Raw genomic sequence first — 22517 nt, 5'->3', positions numbered from 1 at the left:
GTTCGCAGCCGGAGATGACGAATCAAGGAGGGGTGTTTACGTACGACGTTGAAGCGGTACGTCAACAGTTTTCAAACTTTGTGATTCAACAAACACTTCCTTTCAACCACTTCGACAACCCTCAATTCACGGAGATGATGCAAAACTATGTTCAACCACGCTACCAACACGTAAGTCGTTCGACCCTTAGAAGAGATTGTCTTAAAGCATGGAAAAACGCTAAATCCGAACTAATTTCATACTTTTCAAACTTACAAACTGGTGTAAACTTAACAACGGATGTTTGGTCGGTACCTCATGGTTCGCCCGACTCATACATTTGTGTGACGGCTCATTGGGTTGACCCCGAGTCGTGGCAAATGATGAAACGAACCGTTGCGTTTCAATTGTTTGATTACCCGCACACGGGTAGAAATATTTTTCAAATCTTGGATAAAGTCATTCGACAATACAAAATTGAAGATAAAATCTTTTCAATTTCGTTTGATAACGCGTCCAACAATACGGCCGCGGTTGGCCATTTAAAATTAAAGTATAAACCTATTTGTGATGGAGCGTTTTTTCATAGCCGATGCATTGCACATATTATCAACTTGGCCGTGCAAGATGGGTTAAACGTGATCGAAACGCAAAGAAACAGTTTTAAAAGAATGTTACGAGATGTTTTTAGCAACAATAAAACATTTTCAAGATACAAAAAATTTTGTGTAGAAGCTAATTGTCAATGGTTGGGGCCAAATTGGGATTGTCCAACAAGATGGAACTCGACTTGTAATATGTTTGAGAAAGCCATCCAACAAAAAGAATCATTAATTGCGTTTCATCAAATTTTGTCAAGTAGGGGTAAATGTGCACCATATGATCCTAGAAACTGGTTATTGATTGAGATCGTTACGGAGGTCCTTCAAATTTTTAAATCTTGCACAACTAGTTTATCCGGGGTTTACTATCCAACAAGCCCCATTGCTTTACCAAAAATTGCTGTCATGTGCACAAAGTTGAGTGAACTTGATTGTAGGGGTGCACCTTATTTTGATATGGGTGTAAAAATGAAAGAAAAATTTAGAAAATATTTTCAACAACTACCCGCTGTTTTGACATGTGCTGCTGCGTTAAACCCTTGCATCAATGTTGGTGGTGTTGAAGCTTTAATAGAAAAAATTTGTGATGAGCTTGGGTTAAACGACGATCAAAACCCCTATTATAGCCAAACTTTAAAGAATGCTTTCAACACCACCTTGTCAAACATGTATGATGTCTACCTTACAAAATACGGGTCGTCTTCCCAAATTCATGACTCGTTAAGATCTGTTGCCCAATCCCAATCCCAAACCGACCTTGAAATGGGGATGTACTACATGATTTGGGAAGACGCCGGTAAACGTCAAAGGGTAAACACCCCAAGCAGTGAACTTGGAAGGTATGGTGGTACCAACTTTATGAAACACATGACTCCGGATGAATTTAGAAGTCTTGATTTGCTAGCTTGGTGGAGAGGTAAGGAGGATGAGTTTCCGATCCTCGCCGCCATGGCCAAAGATTTACTAACGGTCCAAGCTTCCACGGTAGCTTCGGAGTCTGCTTTTTCTGTTTCTGGCAGGGTTATATCGATTATGAGGACTCGACTCATTGCACCAGCTATAGAGATGTCGATTTGCTACAAGGATTACTTGGACTCTTTAGATAGGGCACAACATCAACGCTCACTCGAGGGGGAAATGGAGTATGAAGCGGGCTTGTATGAAGACGAGGTCAATGAAGGACACACTCAACCAATGACCGATGAAGAAGCCGCGTACGACGATTACCTAAGAAATAGCTCGGGATCGGGTAGCGAAGAAAATTAGTTAAAGAAACAGCAAACATGGAGGCAAATCATGAGTAAGAAACAGCAAGTTGTTCATGTAATCGTGTCTAAGCATTCTTTTTCCTAATATGTGCTCTTATTTACTTGTTGATTTAGATTTTTCTAATTTAGTTAAAGAAACAGCAAACATGGAGGCAAATCATGAACAAACTGCGATTGGGAACAACAGGAGCATCTGCTAGTTCACGATTTAATGTTTGTATTTTTGAGTTAAATCATGAACAACAGTTCTTGGCAGAGATTTCTTCAGTGTTAATGATTTAATGTTTGTATTTTTGAGTTACGAATATGCGATAACGATTTAATATTTGTATTTTTAATGTAAAAACTATAAATGAAAGTTATGTGTTTTTAATCTTTTGTTTGTTGAAAACACATTCACCAACACACACTCATACTCATCTTCCAAGCAAAGAACCCTAACAACGAAAGCAAAGAATGGCTTCGGTCAGTCCGTTTTGCCTTGTAGTTACCGGTTTGCCTTGTAGTTACCGGTTTGTTTATACTGTGAAAAAATAATGGTCTTCATTAAGTACAAAATATAAAAAACAAATATTCGTATTTGAAACAGCGAAATTTAAAAAAAAAAAAAAAAAAAAAAAAACCGGTTAATAAAAAAAACCGGTTAATAAAAAAACCGGTTTATTAACCGGTTCTAACCGGTTTCTAAACCGGTCCTAACCGGTAAGACCGGTTAGGGTTTTGACAGAAAAAAACCGGTTATTAACCGGTCCGGTTATTAACCGAACCGGTTTTTTTCCGGGCCAAAAAAAACCGGTCCGGTTAATAACCGAACCGGTTTTTTTGAAAAAACCGGTTTGTGCACCTCTACCTCCAATATCATTGGCAAAGCAGCTGCTGCCCCACTCAGATTTCATGCATATCTCCTTCATCCAAGAAATCTCTGCAACATAATCTTTCAACTCATCTTTTAATCCTACAATTCCAATCTTAATACATATTAATCATTCACAAAAAAAAATATGTTCTCTCATCTCTTTTCCTCTTGAAGAATGGATCCTGAACATGTGATAATATTGTAATATTCCTAATCCATTGTGTTGTATCATCCTGCTGAATGTTGATGTTATTATACAAATTCCCAGCCCTACATTTTCTTTTCTATCTTGCTATGGGATTTCACACGGAACCAGAGCAATCGAACTAGTGGAAATTGTCCAGTAACCGGAATTACTCGTAAGTATGTGTTTGTTCATTATTTTTCTCGTTTAAATTCAAGTGTTTTGAAATCCACGTTTCATTAAATGACCAGCCCCATACATGAGAAATCATGCTCATGTGCAGGTCATTAACACGTTCCAGAACCCTAACTCACTACCAGCAATGAACTGATTTTTACGGGTCTAAAAACCTAACAGAAATCCTGGTTTTCAAATCAAACGAACGGGATATAAAATAAACCATTTAATATTGTTAAACTTCTCAGAACTTATAAAGAATATAACCTATTTATAAACCAAGAATCTGGTCAGAATCAAATCAGTGCTGAAACCATGTCTAAACCGAACAAAAGGTGTTAACGGGCCTAAACCGAACCGGAACCATTGTTTAAGTTCCGGACACCCTAAAATCAATATGAAACTATAGAGAAGTCAATTACAATGCATACGAATAGATTCAAACTTGTTTTGTGGTGAAGAATGGATTTTTGGTCAATAAACATTGTTAAGGCATTTTTGGATTAAAAATAAGACAAATATAAAAAAAACTGATATTGTGAAACATAGAATATTGGTTTCCAACAGAAACTTGTGATCTAAAATAACCATATATGCCTCCTAAACTATTTTGGGATTTGTGGGGTTAAATAGGAAAAATCGTTTTAAGCAAAAGCGATAGTTTTGCCAAGAATCGAATTGTTTAAGAAAAACGGACTGACCTAATACCGGAACTATTTATAAAAAGATATATATATATATATATATATATATATATATATATATATATATTGAAACTATAAAAAAATCATATTGAGAGCAGCCCCAAAACCGTGGCTGGATTTATGACCAATCGGTAACTCGTTTAAGTGTAAACTAGCTTGAAAACGAAACTGACAAGTGACCTATTAACTTCTGGACATTCAACCTAATTTCCAGAAATTAAACACACTTATCTAACTCATTAAACATGGTATAAACCAGCCCCAAGAGATAATACTAAAACCGCATATTAAAAACCCTTTAAACCGTCACTTTTGTAACTCGCTTAACTAAGAAATAAGCCCTGCAACCTAAGTGATATTATAACATTTTGTTATAGCGCTAAAACATAATATTTTGATGGTTTACAATCTGACCTGAAACTATTTTAAGGGAACCATCGCTTTAAAACCGAACTAGAACCCAAACGGGCCAAAACCGGGATCGTTAGCGAAACTGCAGCTACGAACAGTCTTTTAAAACCCACGAGATGTCAAAACAACCTATTTTTATTTATTATAACAGGTCCTAACTCGTTAGGTGACGAAAGTGAGTTTTTGTTAAAAATATAACGAAAGGGCATTTTTGGAAACCGGTTATTTCTCAAAAACTGAAAGTATAAGATTCTGTTTTTCAAACAAAGGCTTATGAGTTCAAATGACTAGATAAAAGCTATAAATGTTTAAAGGGAAAATGTATTTACAAAATGGGCCTGTTTGCATGCTTAAACTCATTGTTTCGTTTGAAACCGAAAATGAGCCGGCTTTAAAAGACTAAAAGACTAGAGAAATATAAAATGGATATTTTTCCAGAAGTTATATAATTAAAATGATTTATTATAATGTTATAAACCATTTTCAATATTCACAACACCCCTTTTTGTTAAGAAATAGCGTTTAAACGCGAGTTATGGTAAAAACGACGTAACCCGAACGAGCATTTGAAAAATATAAAGTTTTCATTTTTCTGAATTTTAACAGTAAGTATAAGTTAATAAAACCATGATTTTAGTGTTACTTATTATTAAAAACTGTCTAAGCCTTTAACTTGATTTTTGCCAAAAGAAACGTTAAACGAAGGTACGAGGACTAAAACCGTACAACCCAAAATTTTATGAAATGTCAAACCTGAAAATAACTCATTTTGTGATATATACAATTTTGGATAATGAGAAGTTTCAATTACAAAAGTATTCGTTTAATTAAACTATTCTTTCTAGACATTTCGTTAAAAACCGACACACCGGTGATAACCGGTATTGTCAATGTTTGTAAACACATGACATGGTTGATTAAATTAGCATAATTAAACTTTTGATATAAATGAAATGTATATAGCTTCTAGGGTCATATGGTAACCCGAAACCTAACCGAAAACCCGAACTTTCCAAAATTGGAAACTTTATCGAAACCCGACAAATGAACCAAGGTAACTAAAACTCCCGGAAGCTGAGTTATATACCAAAACACAAAACATCAATCTTATTAAGTTATTTAAGTACAAACTTCCCATAAAAGGAAACTTTACTCATCAAGAACCAAATGAAACACTTAGAATTAACTAGTACACAATACCAATAGTGAATTTTACATTGTTCTTCGATAACTTATTGTTGATTAATATACATACTAGGCGTACTTGGTGATTTCTAGCATAGTGCAGGCTCATTGATTATCTTTCATATACATATTGCATACGGACTGAGGTGAGTTTCGTGCTGCCCTTTTTACTTAAACTTTTTGGGCTGGATACATGCTGGTTTTACTTATGGTGTGATATTTGTCAAGAAGTGTTTTTCTACTAAATTTTGTCCCAACTTTTACACAATCATTAGCCCGAGGGAATGGGCCGGAGGCTTGTATGGGTAGTACTATTTGGGAGACCCCCACGCACAGTGACCCTATGTTGGGTAAACCACACTAAGATCTGCAGATCGTTGCGGCATATAACCTACGAGTTTTATTATCGCTATTAGCAGGGTGATAGTCTGGGACGGTTTAACTTCTAGTATGAGTTGGGGATACTTATGCTAGTTGCAGGTTTGATTGTGGACTTTATTGATGTGCACCATGCTTTATACTTACATACACGCAAACTTGCGCGCTTTTATAAATGATCTGTTTTATGTGTATGTGAGCTAAACTCACGAACTCACCAACTTTTTAGTTGACACTTTTTAGCATGTATTCAGGTACTATGGGAATTAGCAATTTGGATTAGCTTTGTAATGAGAATGCTTAAGGATAGAGGCGTATGCCAAACATGAATTATGAAGATTAGATGCCAAGAAGATTAATATAACCAACCTCGGGATTGTAGCAGTGTCAGAGAAGAGATAGTTGTGTAGTTGCACCTTGTCATAAATACTTAGTGCAGACATTGTAATTTATTTTTATCAATAATATTCCGCTGCTTACACTTGGTACCAATTTGTCTTTGAAACTCCCAGCCCTCTATTGGTAGGGTGTGACAGTGTAATAGTACCAAACAAGAGGATACAAATTTAGGATGCAGTTTTGAGTCTTGAGTTTGTATTTTTAAAAGAGACAATATCTATTTGCGTCTATGTGGTTTATAGGCAGGAGTACGTTGCATCCCTAAAGATCAAAATGCGACGTATGTGTCCTCGGGTTTCAAAAAGGGTCCAAATGAGTCCATTCGTTATTTAGGATGCAATTTAAGATTTAATACATCATACAAAAATTGTGAAATACGTTACTCACAAACGTAGGGGACAAAGGGTAGACGAGTCAAGTTGCTCATTAGTTTCTTAATATCAACTTGTTGAAAGCTTGAATCGAGTCGAGGTTAACAGAAATCAAGCTCGAGTTTGATCCTAAAATGAGCTATTTTAATAAAAGAGTACGAGTTTCATATACCGAGTTTGATTAGACTTGCAAGTCTAAACAAGAATAAATTTATAAATATATATAAAAATAGTTATATATGTATTTAAATAAAGTAATTATTTAATAATAATATAGCAAGCTCAATTTGAGCGCGTTTTAAGTCGAGCTCGAAAAGAACAAATTCGCTTATACATGTATCTCACCTTCACAAGGTTATTACAAGCATCATAACACATCATGTTGTGATATATAGTTGACTTAAAAAGATTTACAAGATAAATTAATTTATTTTCTCACACCTCTTTCTCTCTCTTTCTCAAAGTCTTAAGCTATTGACTGTTAAATCTTTAACAGGAAGAGTTTATTCAACTAAAATAACCCAAATCCCATTTTCACTTTGTACATTCAAAAAGGAATCATCATCAACTAAAATTTCGAAGAAAATAGTTTGCCCGCCAAGTGTTCGACAAAATGCTTCAATGAAATAATCTTTGTTTTTGGTGTTTTGAGGAGGGGAGGGCAACGGGTGGTTGCTCTCCTCCTTCCTCTTTGGTTCGGGTGTTCATTCCTCAAACTCAACTCGAGTTTTGTTTTATTATTATTTTTCTTGGTATGGTACGTGGCTACCGGGGTGTTTTGTGGGTCGGGGGTGGTATGACCGGGGCTATTGAGGAGGTTGTTTGGCCATGTCCGTTTAGAGGCTTCCACTGTTGCCCGGATGGATTACCGGGGTCCAAGGGGGTTCGATTGGCCGCACATATTAAGCGGCTTCATTTGTCATCGGATGACAAGAAAGAGACTTTACGGGAGGCGATCTCGACAAATTTGGATTTGTTTATTTCGGTTGGTGAGGCTTTAAAGGTCTCGCGTAGGTGGATGTGTGGAGCGTGTATGGAGTCACATGCTCTCCGTCGGGGGTGCCATCATGATGACGGGTCGGCCTGGTACAAGTGTGTCACGGGAGATGTGGAGGAATATATAGTGGGGATTGCGAAGCCACATGTTGGGAGGGAAGTTGTCGCGGTGGGAAGGGTGGAGGTGGATGTAGCTCTCCTTGAGCGTGTCTTCACTCTTCCTATTACGACAGTTAAAAACATTCCTCATAGTTGTCGTATGGCTTTTCCCAAGCCTTAGTGGGTGCTCTGGGTAAGGTGGCGGCAATGCCAGAGTCCGTTGAGGCGTGGGTGAAACTGTTGTTGTTACCACATTGCACCTTACGAGTTTTCAGACCTTCTAATCGTCAGCAACGCAGGTCTGGCAATAGAAAGTCTGAGCAATGCCGAATTATTCAACGGTCGCTATCCGCCTGGGGTGACTATGACGGTTTCTTTGAGCTCTTTATATCGCTTTTTAACCAACCCTTAGGAGATGCCCCGGGTGGTGATGCGTTTGTACCCGAGTCTGACAACGCCGGGTTGGGCGCCAATGTTAAACAATGTTTGCGAAAAGTTTCGGACGGGCATTTCACTGCTGCGGTCAAGGTATTATGCTCTTCAAGGGTTGCACCTTTCGGTAAGGATACTTTGAACGCTTTGTTGTCTAAGCATCCCATCATGGCACCTCCGATTATGCCTGCTTCCTTGCTTTCTGAGTCTCCTCTTGTCGTGGACGTTGATAGTGTGCTTGGGTGCATTAAGTCTTTCCCTAAAGGGACTTTGTGTGGGCGGGACGGTTTGCGAGCCCAACACATTTTAGATTGCGGATGGTTTGCTCAAGGCTATCTCTGCGGTGGTTAATTTATTTTTTGGGGGAAGGTGTCCTAAGGTGTTGGCAGAGTTTGTTGCGTCTACCCCACTTACGCCGTTGCTTAAACCGGACAATGGGATTAGACCTATTGCCGTTGGGGCCATTTGGAGGCGGTTGGTCTCTAAGGTGGCTATGAGGGGTGTCGGGAAGGAGATGGCTAAATACCTCGGTGACTTTCAATTTGGGGTGGGAGTCCCCAGTGGGGCAGAGGCCGTGCTTCATAGCGCGAACAGGTTTCTAAATCAGTTTCATTCGGATGGGTCATTGGCTATGCTTACTGTTGATTTCTCCAATGCCTTTAACTTAGTAGATAGGACGACCCTTCTACATGAGGTCCGGAGTCGATGTCCTTCAATTTCTCTTTGGGTGGATTTTTTATATGGGCAGTCGGCTAGGTTATATGTGGATGATACTTTCATTAAATCCACCACCGGGGTTCAACAGGGGGACCCTCTTGGGCCTCTCCTTTTTGCCTTAGCTTTACACTCACTTGTTCACCAAATCAGAGATCGGTGCAAGCTTCTCTTTCATGCTTGGTACTTGGATGATGGCACGATTATCGGGGATACTAGAGAGGTAGCCAAAGCATTAGATATTATCAGGTCTGAGGGGCCTCGTTTGGGTCTTGAATTAAACGTTCAGAAAACAGAGTTATTTTGGCCAACATGCAATGGGCTGAAGGCACAGGAGGGGTTGTTCCCTTGCGGGATTGGAAGGCCGGTGCTTGGCATGAAACTCCTTGGTGGTGCTGTAAGCCAGGATGCGGGGTTTATCAGCAGTTTGGCTATGAAAAGGGCATCTAGCGCTGTGGAACTGATGAGCTGTCTCCCAAGACTTCGGGATCCTCAATGCGAGCTTCTTTTGCTTCGCTCATGTATGGGAGTCGCCAAGCTTTTGTTCGGTTTAAGAACGTGCCAACCTATGTATGTGGGGGAAGCTGTTTCTATATTTGACAATGGTCTTCGAAGGGCGATTGAGGACATCGTGGTTTGTGGAGGTCCATTCTTTGGGGATCTCCAATGGAGGTTGGCATCACTTCCGACCCGTTATGGGGGGTTGGGTCTCTGTTCGGCCGAGGATGTATCTACATATGCTTTTGTGGCTTCGAGAGCACAGTCGTGGTGTTTGCAAGACCATACTTCGGGGTTGTGATATTTATGGGTTGGACTTTGATTATGGGTGTGCGATGGATCGTTTACGTACTTCACTTCCATATTTTGATCTTAGCGGGTTCTCTAATAAGGACACCGCCCCCCCTAAAGCCCAACATGTTGTGGCGAGTGCCTTATTTAGTGGAATCGTCAAGAGTTTAGAAGTGAAGTTTGATCTATCCCCTCGCCAAAAGGCAGTTTTTGAATGCCTTCGGGCTCCTCGAGCTCAGGATTTTCTAACGGCCATCCCCATTGAAGGATTAGGCCAACGTATGTCGGGTTTAGAGTATCGGGCTATCCTTAAGTACCGGTTAACGATACCTATGTTCCCGACGGATGAACCTTGCCCAATTTGTCGCAATGTATGTTTGGATTCTTTTGGTGACCATGCGGTGCATTGCAAAGAATTGCCTGGCTTTAAATACAGACATGATCTGGTTAGGGATGTTCTGTGTGATGTTCTTAAACGAGCAGGGATTTCTGCTAAAAAGGAGGCCCTTGTTAACTTTCTCATGGATCCTCTTGAAGGGAGGTCTACTTTACGACTAGGTGATATTCTTGTGTTCGGGTGGGCAGGGGAGAAACACGCCTGTGTGGATCTTACAGGAGTGTCTCTTCTTGTTGGGCTCAAGGACCGTGGGTTTGTTGTGGGTCAGGCTGCGTTGAAGGCTGAATTGGGCAAAGTTGTTAAACACAAGAAAGCTTGTTTAGATAATCAACATGTCTTTCTACCATTTGCCTTTGATACATTTGGTTTTCTGGCTCCAGAGGCTGTGAAATTTTTGAGTAGGGTTCAGCGCGTCGTACACGGAACCTCTTCAGCTTCTAGGTCCCAAAGCTTCTTTTTTAGCAGGATTGGCTTTGCTATTCAAAAGGGGGTTGCGGCGCAGCTTGTTGCCCGTTTGCCTGCCACTTTATTGTAATCGTTTTATAGTAAATTATATAAAATTTCGTTATATAAAAAAAATTTACAAGAAATGAAACATTGAACTTTTCATTTATATCTACTTGCATGTATCTATATTTTCCATGCATATCTATATCTATACTATATATAATACACCAAACAATGGCAATTAAGACACTCATTTCTAAGTAATTTACAACACTTAAAGCATGAGTTACATGTGTTAGTAAGGGTAAACATGTCTTTTAAACACAATTCATTCAACTTACAAGTTTGGTCCCTCATCTTTAACCATATTATGTTTTTAATTTAACTTGTAAACCAACTTCCCACCCATGATTTTTAAACGACTATAGGCTTTTCATACGTTAATATTTTTATAAACAAATTGCACCATAAAAACGAGCATTTTATTCTCTTTAATTTGGATATGATATTGTTGTAATTTTTTTTTCATTTTAAATAAATTAATATGTTACGTAGGGGTGTTCGGTGTCGGTTTTGATGGTTTTTAAGTTAAACTTGTGAGTCCAATCGTTAATACTGATTTTTTGTCGTCCAAAACCAAACTCAACCATTGAAAGTTGAAACCGAATCGTTGCTAACGGCTTGGTTCCAGTTTGGTTTCCCAGTTTAAACTTTAATAATAAATTTATTTTAAAATAATTAATCATTTAAATGTACCATCAATTTTAACTAAAAATCAACATAATATGATACTTGAGATGATCATAAATAAAATAATGATAATTTTAGCTACATAAATGGTAAATATTAATAGAAGATTTAGGACGTGAAATAATAACAACAAAGATTACAAAAGGAATCAAATGGCAATTAGGTTAATTTACAGTCTTTTCTGGTTTCATATGACCGGTTGCCGATATAAACCGCGAACCAAACGTTCACTACGTTTTGAAAATTTTGAAACCGACCAACAAACCGCAAGTAAAAAAGAAAAAGAAAAAAGAAGTCAAACCAATGACCGATTTAAACGATTTCAAGGTTTTAACCGAACCATAAACACTTATATTTGTACGTGATTAACAGGTTCAAACTCCCGCTGCATCGCGCGGGCACCCCATCTAGTTTCTACACATATATAAGTGCAACTAAATTTACACATGCTTTTAATTAGGGCCGGCCCAACTCTTTTGGAGGCCTAAAACAAAATGAGAATTCGGGGTCTTTTTTTAAACTTTATTGTTACAACGCAAAACACATAACCACAAATATGTTTGTCTTTTCTAATAACTTAAGGGTGACCTGAATTGTTAGGGCTTTGCACTTCTGTTTCTGCCAACGGATCAAATTCGTCGGTGTTTGAATTTGAAATTGGAGCCTTGATCATGATACTCTGGATAAATGCTGTCAACTGCAAATGAACAAATTTTAAAATCTAATATTTCATGAAGCAATTTCAACTCATTTAGTTATTATTAAGTTGATTTTAATGGAATAGTATTTAGGTTTTTAGTGTCATACTCCCAGCAGGGCTGTCTCCGAGAATCGCTAAAATTTTTGGACTGAAGGCGAGTATAAATTCGGGCCTCAAGTAAATATAAGTTCGATAACTCATATATTGTATATTATTTGGATTTTGGGCCTGACTTATTGGATATTGGTTAATCAAAACTTTTAATTGAGCCTAATACAGTTTTTTTATAAATATATTAGGGGTGCAAACGAGCCGAGCTGCTCGCAAGCTACTTGAGATCGGCTCGCCAAAAAGCTCGAACGAGCCGAGCTGCTCGCAAGCTACTCGAGATCGGCTCGCCAAAAAGCTCGAACGAGCCGAGCTTAATCAAGCCCGAGCCCGAGCTCGAGCCTTAAGTAAGCTCGTTTAATAAACGAGCCTGAGCCCTAGTTTCACTTATCGAGCTCGAGCCTAAATGAGCCTTCCATTTATATAATTTTCTGAAATATATATTTAATAACTATTAATTATATATATATATATATATATATATATATATAAAATAAATAAAAATAGCTAAACAATATATATTATTTTATACATAAAATTATAATAGAAAAAAAAATATAAAAATAATTATATTATTTAAAAAATAACTTAAAAATGGTAAACGAGCCAAGCTCGAGCTTGAAAATCTACTCACGAGCCGAGCTCGAGCTTTGGAAATAGAGCTCGAAACGAGCCGAGCTCGAGCTCTATGTATATATATATAATTTAAAAAATAAAATTTGGGCATATAGGATGATCGGGCCTAAGGCGGTCGACCTCTCTGCCTCCCCATCCCATATGGCCCTGACTCCCATGCCCGTAGGCTTGAGCTCGAGTGCTCGACACTAAAACCCTAAATACTATATTCCAATAGATTTTACTAGTATTTTATGGATAAATAAATAAAAATGAAGTACCACAGTGAAGGCAGCACACATAAGACTAAAACCAGGAAAGTGAAATGGAGCATGATCAGATAGAAATAAAGCTGCAAAAAAAAAAAGAAGAAAAAATATGTTTAGCAGATACAATAAATTTCAAATAATTAATAATGAAAAGTGTATGCTTGAATGTTTAGTAGATACAATAAATTTCAAATAATTAATAATGAAAAGTGTATGCTTGAATGTTTCTTGACCTGGTAGACCACCCGTACTGGGCGCGTTTTGGGTTGCTTTAACATGGAAAACGTGGGGGGTACACCGCCCCCCCCCCCCCCGCGTTATGTTGAAGCTTTTTTTTTGTGCGTTGTATACAAAACGCGGAGAATGGCACACTAATCAAAAATGGACCGTTGCTTTTTGACCGTCGGAAAAAAATTATTTCCTATATATTAAAGGTGAAAGTACCATTTGGAGGTGTTGAAGGAGGTGAAGAAGAGTGATCGAGTGGCTGCTGCTCATTGAGTCTGGCGACCTTCCAATTCGATTTAGCTTTGCTGCTGCTCATGGCTGTGTATCTATGTATCTAACAAAGTGAGTGAGTGAGTGAGTGAGAGAAAATGGGTTTCTTTCTTTATTTTATGGAATGGAAATATGGAATGCGGGAAGAAGAAATTAATAATACTAATAATAATAATAATAACAATAATAAACGAGCTATCCAAAGACGACCGAGAGTTCAATCTCTAAAAGCAATACAACCCGAGAGTCATATTATTATTATTATTGTATTTTTCTTTTTTTAATGTAGTTTTTTAATTTTATATTTAATTATTTAATGAATTATAAAAACAAAAAAAAAATAGTGACTGGGCGCCACGTGGCGCATAACGCCTGGATGTGATGAGTTATGACTACAGTCTGTTTTTGTACAAAACCATAACTCTGACCGGGCGCCACGTGGCGCATAACCCCAGGTAGTGGAGCTTTATGACTACACATGGTCTTAGAGGACTGAAAATGAATGGGGAGACAATACCAGCAAATGAGCATAGGCCCGTGATGCACCCTTGCGCCTTGCCCTACAAGACATAGTTAAAAGAACCCGATAAGAACTTAAAATGTCAAAACAGGTTGGGTCGGGTTGACCCGTAACCCCCCCCCCCCACACACACACACAAAAAAAAAACACGTGACTGTAAGCACTTAATATTACAAGTCACCTGCTCGGTAGGACCAACTTGTTTGGATACAATGCTCCGTAACTGAAACAGAGTAGAAAATATATATAAAAAAAGCAAAATAAATTGTCACGGACATAGGGCGTGCGCAGGTCCAAATGGTTTCATATTAAACAACTAGAAGAATGCCCGCGCGATGCAGCAGGTGTTTGAATATAGACTCTGGTAATCACGTAACAATTATGGGAGCTCATGGTTCGGTTTGAAACCTTACAACCGTTTAAATCGATCATCGGTTAGGTTAACGATTGGTTTTTCTTAAACTTTTGGTTTCAATTTTCTACAGTTTAGTTACTATTTTCGTTGACTAATAATCATTACTAATAGTTAGGCTCGCATGTTTAACTTAAGCCATCAAAACTTGTCTTGAACATTCATACGTAACTTGTTGATTTTTTTAACTGAAAAAAACTCTAACAATATCATACTCAAATTAAAGAGAATAAAATGCTCGTTTTTATGGTGCAACATTTTCTAAAAAAATATTAACGTACGAAAAAGTTATGTCGATTTAAAAATCGTGGGGGAAAGTTGGTTTAAAATTAAAATAATTGGTAATATATGGTTAAAGATGAGGGGACAAAATTGTAAATATTCTTGCATTTAATAAAAGTTTAGGGTAAAGAATTGTAAATATATTAGATGAATTGAAAATTCACGTGTGAATTTATGCTTGAAAGTCTATTTTGCCCTTATTTGTTATGCTTTGTAGTTGTACCATGTGTTGATTATGTTGTAAATTACTTAAAACTTAAGCGTCTATATATATAGTAGAGATTAGACTTAATTTTTCCTAGTAAACATAATAATGTAAACATGAACTCACACTTGGTCCTGCAAAAATAGACAGAATCTGCAACATTGATGCAACATAGACAACCTATTTTCACACAAACTAGTTAGCAAAACCGAGACATGTTATAAAGGATTTTATGCGCACATATCACGTATAGTGTCAATTTAAGTTTAGCTAAAGTGTACGCGTGTACCCACGAGTTCCAAGCTACAGCAAGAAGAGATATCTGCGTTATAAATTTATAATCCAAATAACATATTATATTATAATTTTTGTGCTTAAAAGTTAAGATAAAATATTCAATATGTCATTGGTTGCTTACATGTATACAGTTGAAAGCAAGTCCGATTGCTAATAGTTTTTCTTCATTGATTACCCGAGTCAACACGGGCATGAGAATCATCTGCATGTTAAAAATAAAATGTATGAATACTTATAGACTAGAAAAATTGGTTTTAAATAATCTCAACTATGTCATATTGACAATTAACGGTCTCAACTTCACTCTTAGCTGATGACAGTCCCAATTAAAGATGTCTTTTTGACCAATGGTCCGCGACTAACGCATTTAACCATCTGTTGGTCTAATGCTTACGTGGCACACATAGCTGTTAATAAACATCTATGTGGCAATAATCATCTGTTTCTTCTTGAGAAAATTGGTTTTAAGATAATCCCAACTAAACGTGTATTTTTTATAACGGCCTGCTAGGCATGCCACGTAAGCAACAAACTGACGGAGTTAACTACTCGTTAGTCGCGGACTGTTGGAAAAAAATACACCTTTAATTGGGACTGTTATTTGCCAATAGGGCATAGCTGGGATTATTTAAAACCAATATTACTATAAACTGTGATGTTAAGAAGATTTGATGACATAATGATGAAAGGGGTGCGAAAGGCATACTTGAGATATGATTTCAGCAATCCCATATATAATCATCAGGTCAGAAAACTGGTCTTTGTCAAAATGGAATTCAGCTTTCAAATAGTACTACAATACAAACAAATCCAACAAATGAATGATAAAGATCATAAAAAAATTCAAGGCTGTTTATATAATGTATATATAAGGTACCAATAATGCAGATAACAAGCCAAGATCACCAAGCATGCTGAAGAATGCCACAATAGCTGCTTGTGAAAAAGTCCAGCTGAAAATTATAAGCCCTTTGTATATACAAAATTATGAAATCAATGTGTATCCAGTACTAATAATAAATAAGTAACTCGGGTGTCACATGACGTATTGTTAAGGGTATCCACCGAGGTTTTTTCCACTTGTCACCCCCACGTTCTTTCTCAACTTATTCTTCTAAAATATTCTATATATTCATCTAACATATATATGTAATTACATCAAACTTCCAAATTTAATCATAAACTTTTATTTTTTGATATTTAAGATTCAAATTTTCAAATCTCATAATCAAATATTCATTTAATCCTAATCAACGAAAAACAATTTAAGTATGAGTAGACACCGACATAATCACATAATCGATAAAATTTTACATTTTTAATAATAATTTTCTAAATAAACTTATATATTCAAAAGCTATATTCAAGTCTCCAAAAGTCTGTATATCACCAAGTTCAAAATTATGTTTGTTAAAATATTTAAAATAAAAAAGGAAGAATAATGATAATATATTTTTTTATCAGTGAGTGAAATATAATATTTTAATAATTAACTTAACAGAATTTATAACAATCACATCAAAGCTAATCTTTTTTGAAAACGCATCTTGACTGTTATATGTGTTAACAGATTACATTATATCTTATTTAACCCGTGTAATACAAGATGTTATAAATTGTTTAGTGACTTACCTGCTCTTCAACAAGGAAAATGAATCATGCAATGAAGGAATTGTTCGCAAAGGCGACCGATTATTAACATTCTCCTTTTCAAGAAGGCATTCATTTGTAGTTTCAATTTCCGGTGTAACATTAATCGCATCCAGAGTCATGTTAGATTCCGGCAGAAAAACTCTCATGTATATTACTGAAAACATTGTAGTAGCTGCTGATACCTAAAAAAAATAAAATAGAGGATTCATGAACACATTTTTTGAGTAACTGAAGCGCATATTAACGTTGTGTTCCCCAGTCTTATTTAACGAGAGAAAAGAAAGAACTTGGGAGATGTAGGAAAATTAATTTTATTTCCTTCATTCTGTATCCTTCCATATTGAATATATTTAAAGGAAAGTAATTTAAAATTTTAAAAAATAAAATATTTATTTTTCTTTCCATTTTCTTCAAACTCGGAACACGATAGATAATTAAATCTTTCTCTTCTAGTTCCTTTCTTTTCTTTCGTTTATTAAACTCGGAAAACATAGCGTAAAAGTTATGTGTGATTGTCGAATCATGAAATGAATCTTACCTGATCCATGACGATGTTTCCACGGATTTTGAGATGAACGAACCACGTCTTGATCTTCTTCTTCAGCTGCGCCTGTGACCTGCAATGGTTTTCGGGGGGGTGGAGGTGACTGCTAAGATATCCTGAGGATTTCTTGTTCACAGACACAAAAAGGTGGTGGTGGCTCTTATTGAGCATGACCGATTGATAAGGAGGTGGAGACCTCCTTATATAGAGTCTCATGGCCACCATCATGGTACCCTAATGGGCCTAGCCCAGTTAGGGTTACCTCCACAAAACCCCCTCAGCCCAATAACATTGTATTAGTCCATGTAATGAAATAAGCCAAACATAATAGATTTAGGGTCGTAGAACCGGGTTTTAGTACCATACCCCTACAGTGATTACTTAAAAGACGGAGGCGATGGATGGAAGGAAATGAGTAAGAAGGTTGCCGCTGACGAACGAACATGATGAGATGCCAGATAGGATTCCGAACCTCGACGCCCGTTGTCGCTCCGGCACATTATCAGCCTGACAATTATCATATCAAACTAGGGATGATATCGGTATCATACTGGTACTGTATCAAAAAAAACGAGTACCAAAAAGGAGTAATATAATATACAGAATACCATACCTATTCTTTACTACTAACACTCTATTATTTTTAAGTAAAATGTTCATATAAAGAATTAACCCAAGAAATTAACTCCAAGGAACACACATTGTCACATTGATTGATGTGTTCATCCATTAAAAATTTTAATCTACTAAAAATAATATAATTTGGCAGAGCTAATATATTAATCAATGTATTGCATTTATTTTTATGTTATTTTCTATAAATACTACACTCTTTGATGCTTTTCTTTTGTTTTATGAAAAGTGTGTCACTTTGGACCTAGAGTACTAATTCAATAGCAAGTTTAAAACTTACTAGATAAGCAAGTGCAAGAAAGATGACAGTTCCATCACACATCATGGAGGTGAGAGTTTTGAGAACAAAGTATGCATAGAAGAATCCTTCTTCCCTGCTATATGCCAAGATCACTACTTCCAATCAACATGTTAGTTCAGTGACGGACTTAAGAAAATTCTCATGGGATCGTAGGGGTCATTGTCAAAATTTCATAGGGTCGGTCAGGATATTAAACAATTAACACACACATAAATATCTCTAAAAATAAACTTTTCACATAAATGTAGGTTCGCCCTGTGTTAGCATGTAGATCATGCTTTACCTACTTTCACCTTTGGATATGATATGATGTTTTATCATCATAAGTACAAATGTGCTCAAGTGTACGGGGTCCATGCATACGAGCAAGTACTTTTCAGACCACTGAGTTTTTGAACATATAGAATAATGTTTATAATACGTTATATATATACCTGTTGGGAAAATAACGATTATCATGGGGAAGGTGAGAACTATTTTCCGTCCATATCGGTCGGACAAGTTTCCGATTAGGGGCATCATCACTAGACTTCCCAAGCCGATTACCTGGTGATTAACAGTGAATTTCTTATTAATATCAGTATTGTCATCAAATTAACCTTACATTACAATTTAGGAGAATGCAACTATGAACACCAATAATGCATACCACATTACCACATACTATGTAGAGATAAACTAAATGAATGTTTTTCTAATGCGTGTACCTATGTTAATAGTTTGACACTTTATCATGAGTTTGGTCTTAATTATTACTGGCTATGTTAAAAATGACGACTAAAATAAGATTAAAGTTGCGGGTTTCTTTTGGATTAAGCACATATCGTCTCTCTCTCTATCTTACGTACATAGGAACAATGGTGTAGGTTTGATGTTGGTTAACGTGTGTTTGGTTTGCTTTGGTGTTAATTAATGTTTTCACCAATGGCTTACTATAGAGGTTTTTTTTTTCGTCTTTTAAAAAAATAATAAGATGAAATGACTAGCTTAATTTTGTACCGGATAATTTAATAAAATATTTGTAATGTTGTAATAGATTTGCAATTTTGCTTATGTTTGGTTGTAGACTTGTTCTTTTATAGGAAAAATATAAACGCTTAAATAAATAAAATATGATGAGGGGATAGTAAATTAATTAACTCATAAAGAAGATTTTTAGAAGGAATTGGGGGGAAAATGTAAAAATTTGTTTACCTCTAAATATATGCCATGAAAAAGAATTAACCCACATACAAATCGAAAGTTGAAACCTTAAAGATGTAAAACTTAGTGGTGTTAAATGGGTCGTGTAGGTGGGTTGGCATGTCCAACTGACACAAACCTAAAAATTGTGTACGACACGTGAACCCATACATGACCCATATATTCGTGGGTTGACCTGAACATTTATATCGTGTAAGACACGTGAACCAAAACACAACTAGTATATTCGCCGGTTGACCCATTCGACCCGAAAGTTTTTATATTCTTTTTATTGTTTTTACGCATTAATACTTTAAATTTACATTTTAACAAATTTGTGTAACTCAAGTAGATTTTAATTACAAAATCTTATATGTCATTAATATCACCGAACCCATCAAGTTAACCAGAACCCATTTATACCAAAAACAAAATCCTGAATTCCGTTCCGTGTCATAAATTCACACCCTTAATTTTTAATACTTGAAATTTATATTTTAACATTAAAAAAAATACAATTTTATATAAATCAAGTACATTTTAATTACAAAATCTTGTATGTAATTTATATCTTTTAGTTAAAAAATTTTCAAAACGGTTCAAGCTGCAAACCCATCAAGTTAACCTAAACCCATTTATACCAAAATAAACTCGTACATTTATACCATCAAGTTAACATGAACCCATTTATACCAAAAACAAACTCGTGAATTCCGTTAAGTTAGTGTCATGTCAGAAATTCACACCAAATTATACATCTACGCTCACTAATCAGCAACACATGCACACTACTAGACAAACTAGCATCATTAAACATATACATATAACCACCTTTACTACCTAAGTACATATTTAACCCTTTTTAGTGCTATATATCAAAACCAACATAATAAATATGATAAATAAATTCTAAAAAAAAAATACCGCTTGTTGAACTACGGTGAGGTAAATGGCTAAGGAGCATTCATCTTTTCCGGGACAAATCGCGGTCAAGGTGACGTCGGTTAAAGCCGGAATCACCATTAAATGAGAGAAATTGAACAAGAAAACCGTCACAAAGAGGTGGCTCAAGGTGGTGGTGTTCATCTCCACCGTGATAAATGTGTTGGTGGTGGAGTGGTTTAAAAGACAAAACAAAGATTGAATGTTTTTCTAGGATGTTGGAGGCATATGGATTTATAACTTGCATGAACGTGGGGAGAAAAGGTTGCATCATTATGATGTTTGGTTTTTTAAATACATAAAAATGATATTGGAATGTCGGAACCATATAAAGACAAAATTACTCCTAGCAAAAGCCCTTTTAGAATCAATTTTTATTTATGGTTTTAGATGACAATTCGATCTTTTGGAATTAAGTTATGTTGGCACGAATGATCATAACACGAATACCAATGAATGTCGGGGATTTTTGCAATCGTATATCTTAGGAAAATCTGAGAGTCGTGAAACACTTTCAGATCAAAACTATTTGTTGGTTCCCAAATGTTTTGATCGGATAAAACTCAGATTAAGTGCAATAATCAGTATAGAGATTGAGAGAGTTTTTTTAGAACCAGTAACATATCATATGATCAAACTACGTTATATTAATGTAACTAATAACTGAAAATACGCTCCTTTATTATATTAATTTTTGTAAAGAAAATTAATTAATTAGTTAATTTTCTAATACGTTTTTAACAAAGAAACACATGTTCGAAATAAAAAATTTCTAAGCTGACTTGGCAGCTCAACCCCAACCAGGGGCGCTGCCCCTTGGACCCTGCTAGGGGTTGCCGCCCCTCTCACCCCTCTACCAGAGGCGTCGCCCCCGGACCCCCGCCAAGGGGGCGTTGCCCCCTTGGAACCCCCATGAGGATTATAAATTATAAATTTATAATAAGATCAAATAAGTGTGCACCCCACACTAGACTTATTTAGATTAGTATTACAATTAACTTGATCAAACAAGTTAATCCTTAATTACACTAAAATCACTAACAATGAACAGATGATTTTGGCTTCAGTTTTTTGGATTTATTGAAAAAAGACATTCTAATTGTAATCGTTTTGATTGATTTTCTAGATGAAGTTATTTGACACGAACGATCAAAATATGAATCCAAATGAACAAATGATTCTAGTCAGTTTTTTGGATTTACTGAAAAAAGACATCCAAATTGTGATCGTCTTGATTTTCTCGAATGAATTCTATTTTGGGTTATGAAATTTAAGCATTTTGTGGTGTGGTTTTGATTTTCTAGTATCATTTCGAGGAATGATTTTAGTTTTAGCATGTTATATCGTTTGGAATATTTTGATCACAAGTGATGAATTCCAAATGAATGAAAGAATTTGCAGGATAAAAATTTTCTATCACAGGTATTTTTTTCCGAATTATGAGATGATGTAAGTTTACAATTTATGGTTTTTTCCCGAACTATAAACTTTCATAAACAATCAAATACCGAGAAACAACACAAAAACACCCGAACACTGCCTTCACAAGTTGGAGAGCAGCCCCATAAACAAAGAAAGAAATTACATGAAAACAAAATCACACCAATTCAGCCAATCTATCAACCTATATTATAATTTACAGTCTAAAGCGTATAAGTTTTCTCTTAATACTCTTTGTCTTTTACGTCTAACTAAAATGCCTTTGTTTTCATAAGTTTGTTTTGGGTCAAATGGGGAACTTACTAGTCATTTTGGGCTTGAATAAAACCACATTGAGAGTTTGAGCCCAATCTACAAATGTAATGTATTCACTTTTGTAGTGTATAACTTTTATATAATGTGTTGATTCATTAAGGTGCTGTTTGTTTTTGAAGACAAAAATTATCAGCAATCTGATTTCATCTGATTTAATGCTTGCAACTGAAGATGTGGTCTGAAGGTATGCAATCTGAAAAGATAATACTGTTTGTTTTATAAACTGGAAATCGTCTGCATAAGCTGAAAATTAGTTACGTATCATATATATTATAGTAGATAAAAGTCATTTAACGTTTGTAGACTGCTAAAATAATTGGTAGTAGTGTACGAACTATGGAAGTGGGTGGTGGCAGGCGGTGAACGGTGGGTGGTGGTGATGGACGGTTATGGTGGTGGGTGGTGGTCGGTGATGGTGGCCGACAATGGGTGGTGGTGGGTGGTGGATGGTGGTGGCGGCGGA

General features: G+C 36.2%; 1 pseudogene; it reads right to left on the bottom strand.

Annotated features, from left to right (window-relative positions):
* Positions 1 to 11715: 11715 nt before the first annotated feature.
* LOC143559530 (uncharacterized) lies at positions 11716 to 20661 on the bottom strand (annotated as a pseudogene).
* Positions 20662 to 22517: the final 1856 nt, after the last annotated feature.

The sequence above is a fragment of the Bidens hawaiensis genome, unplaced genomic scaffold (assembly GCF_021521415.1).
Source record: "Bidens hawaiensis isolate Kalapana, Puna unplaced genomic scaffold, B.hawaiensis_p1.1 tig00019925_1, whole genome shotgun sequence".
NCBI classification, from domain to species: Eukaryota; Viridiplantae; Streptophyta; class Magnoliopsida; order Asterales; family Asteraceae; genus Bidens; species Bidens hawaiensis.
The sequence above is the reverse complement of the archived record's forward strand: the minus strand, read 5'-3'. Positions and strand labels throughout refer to the sequence as shown.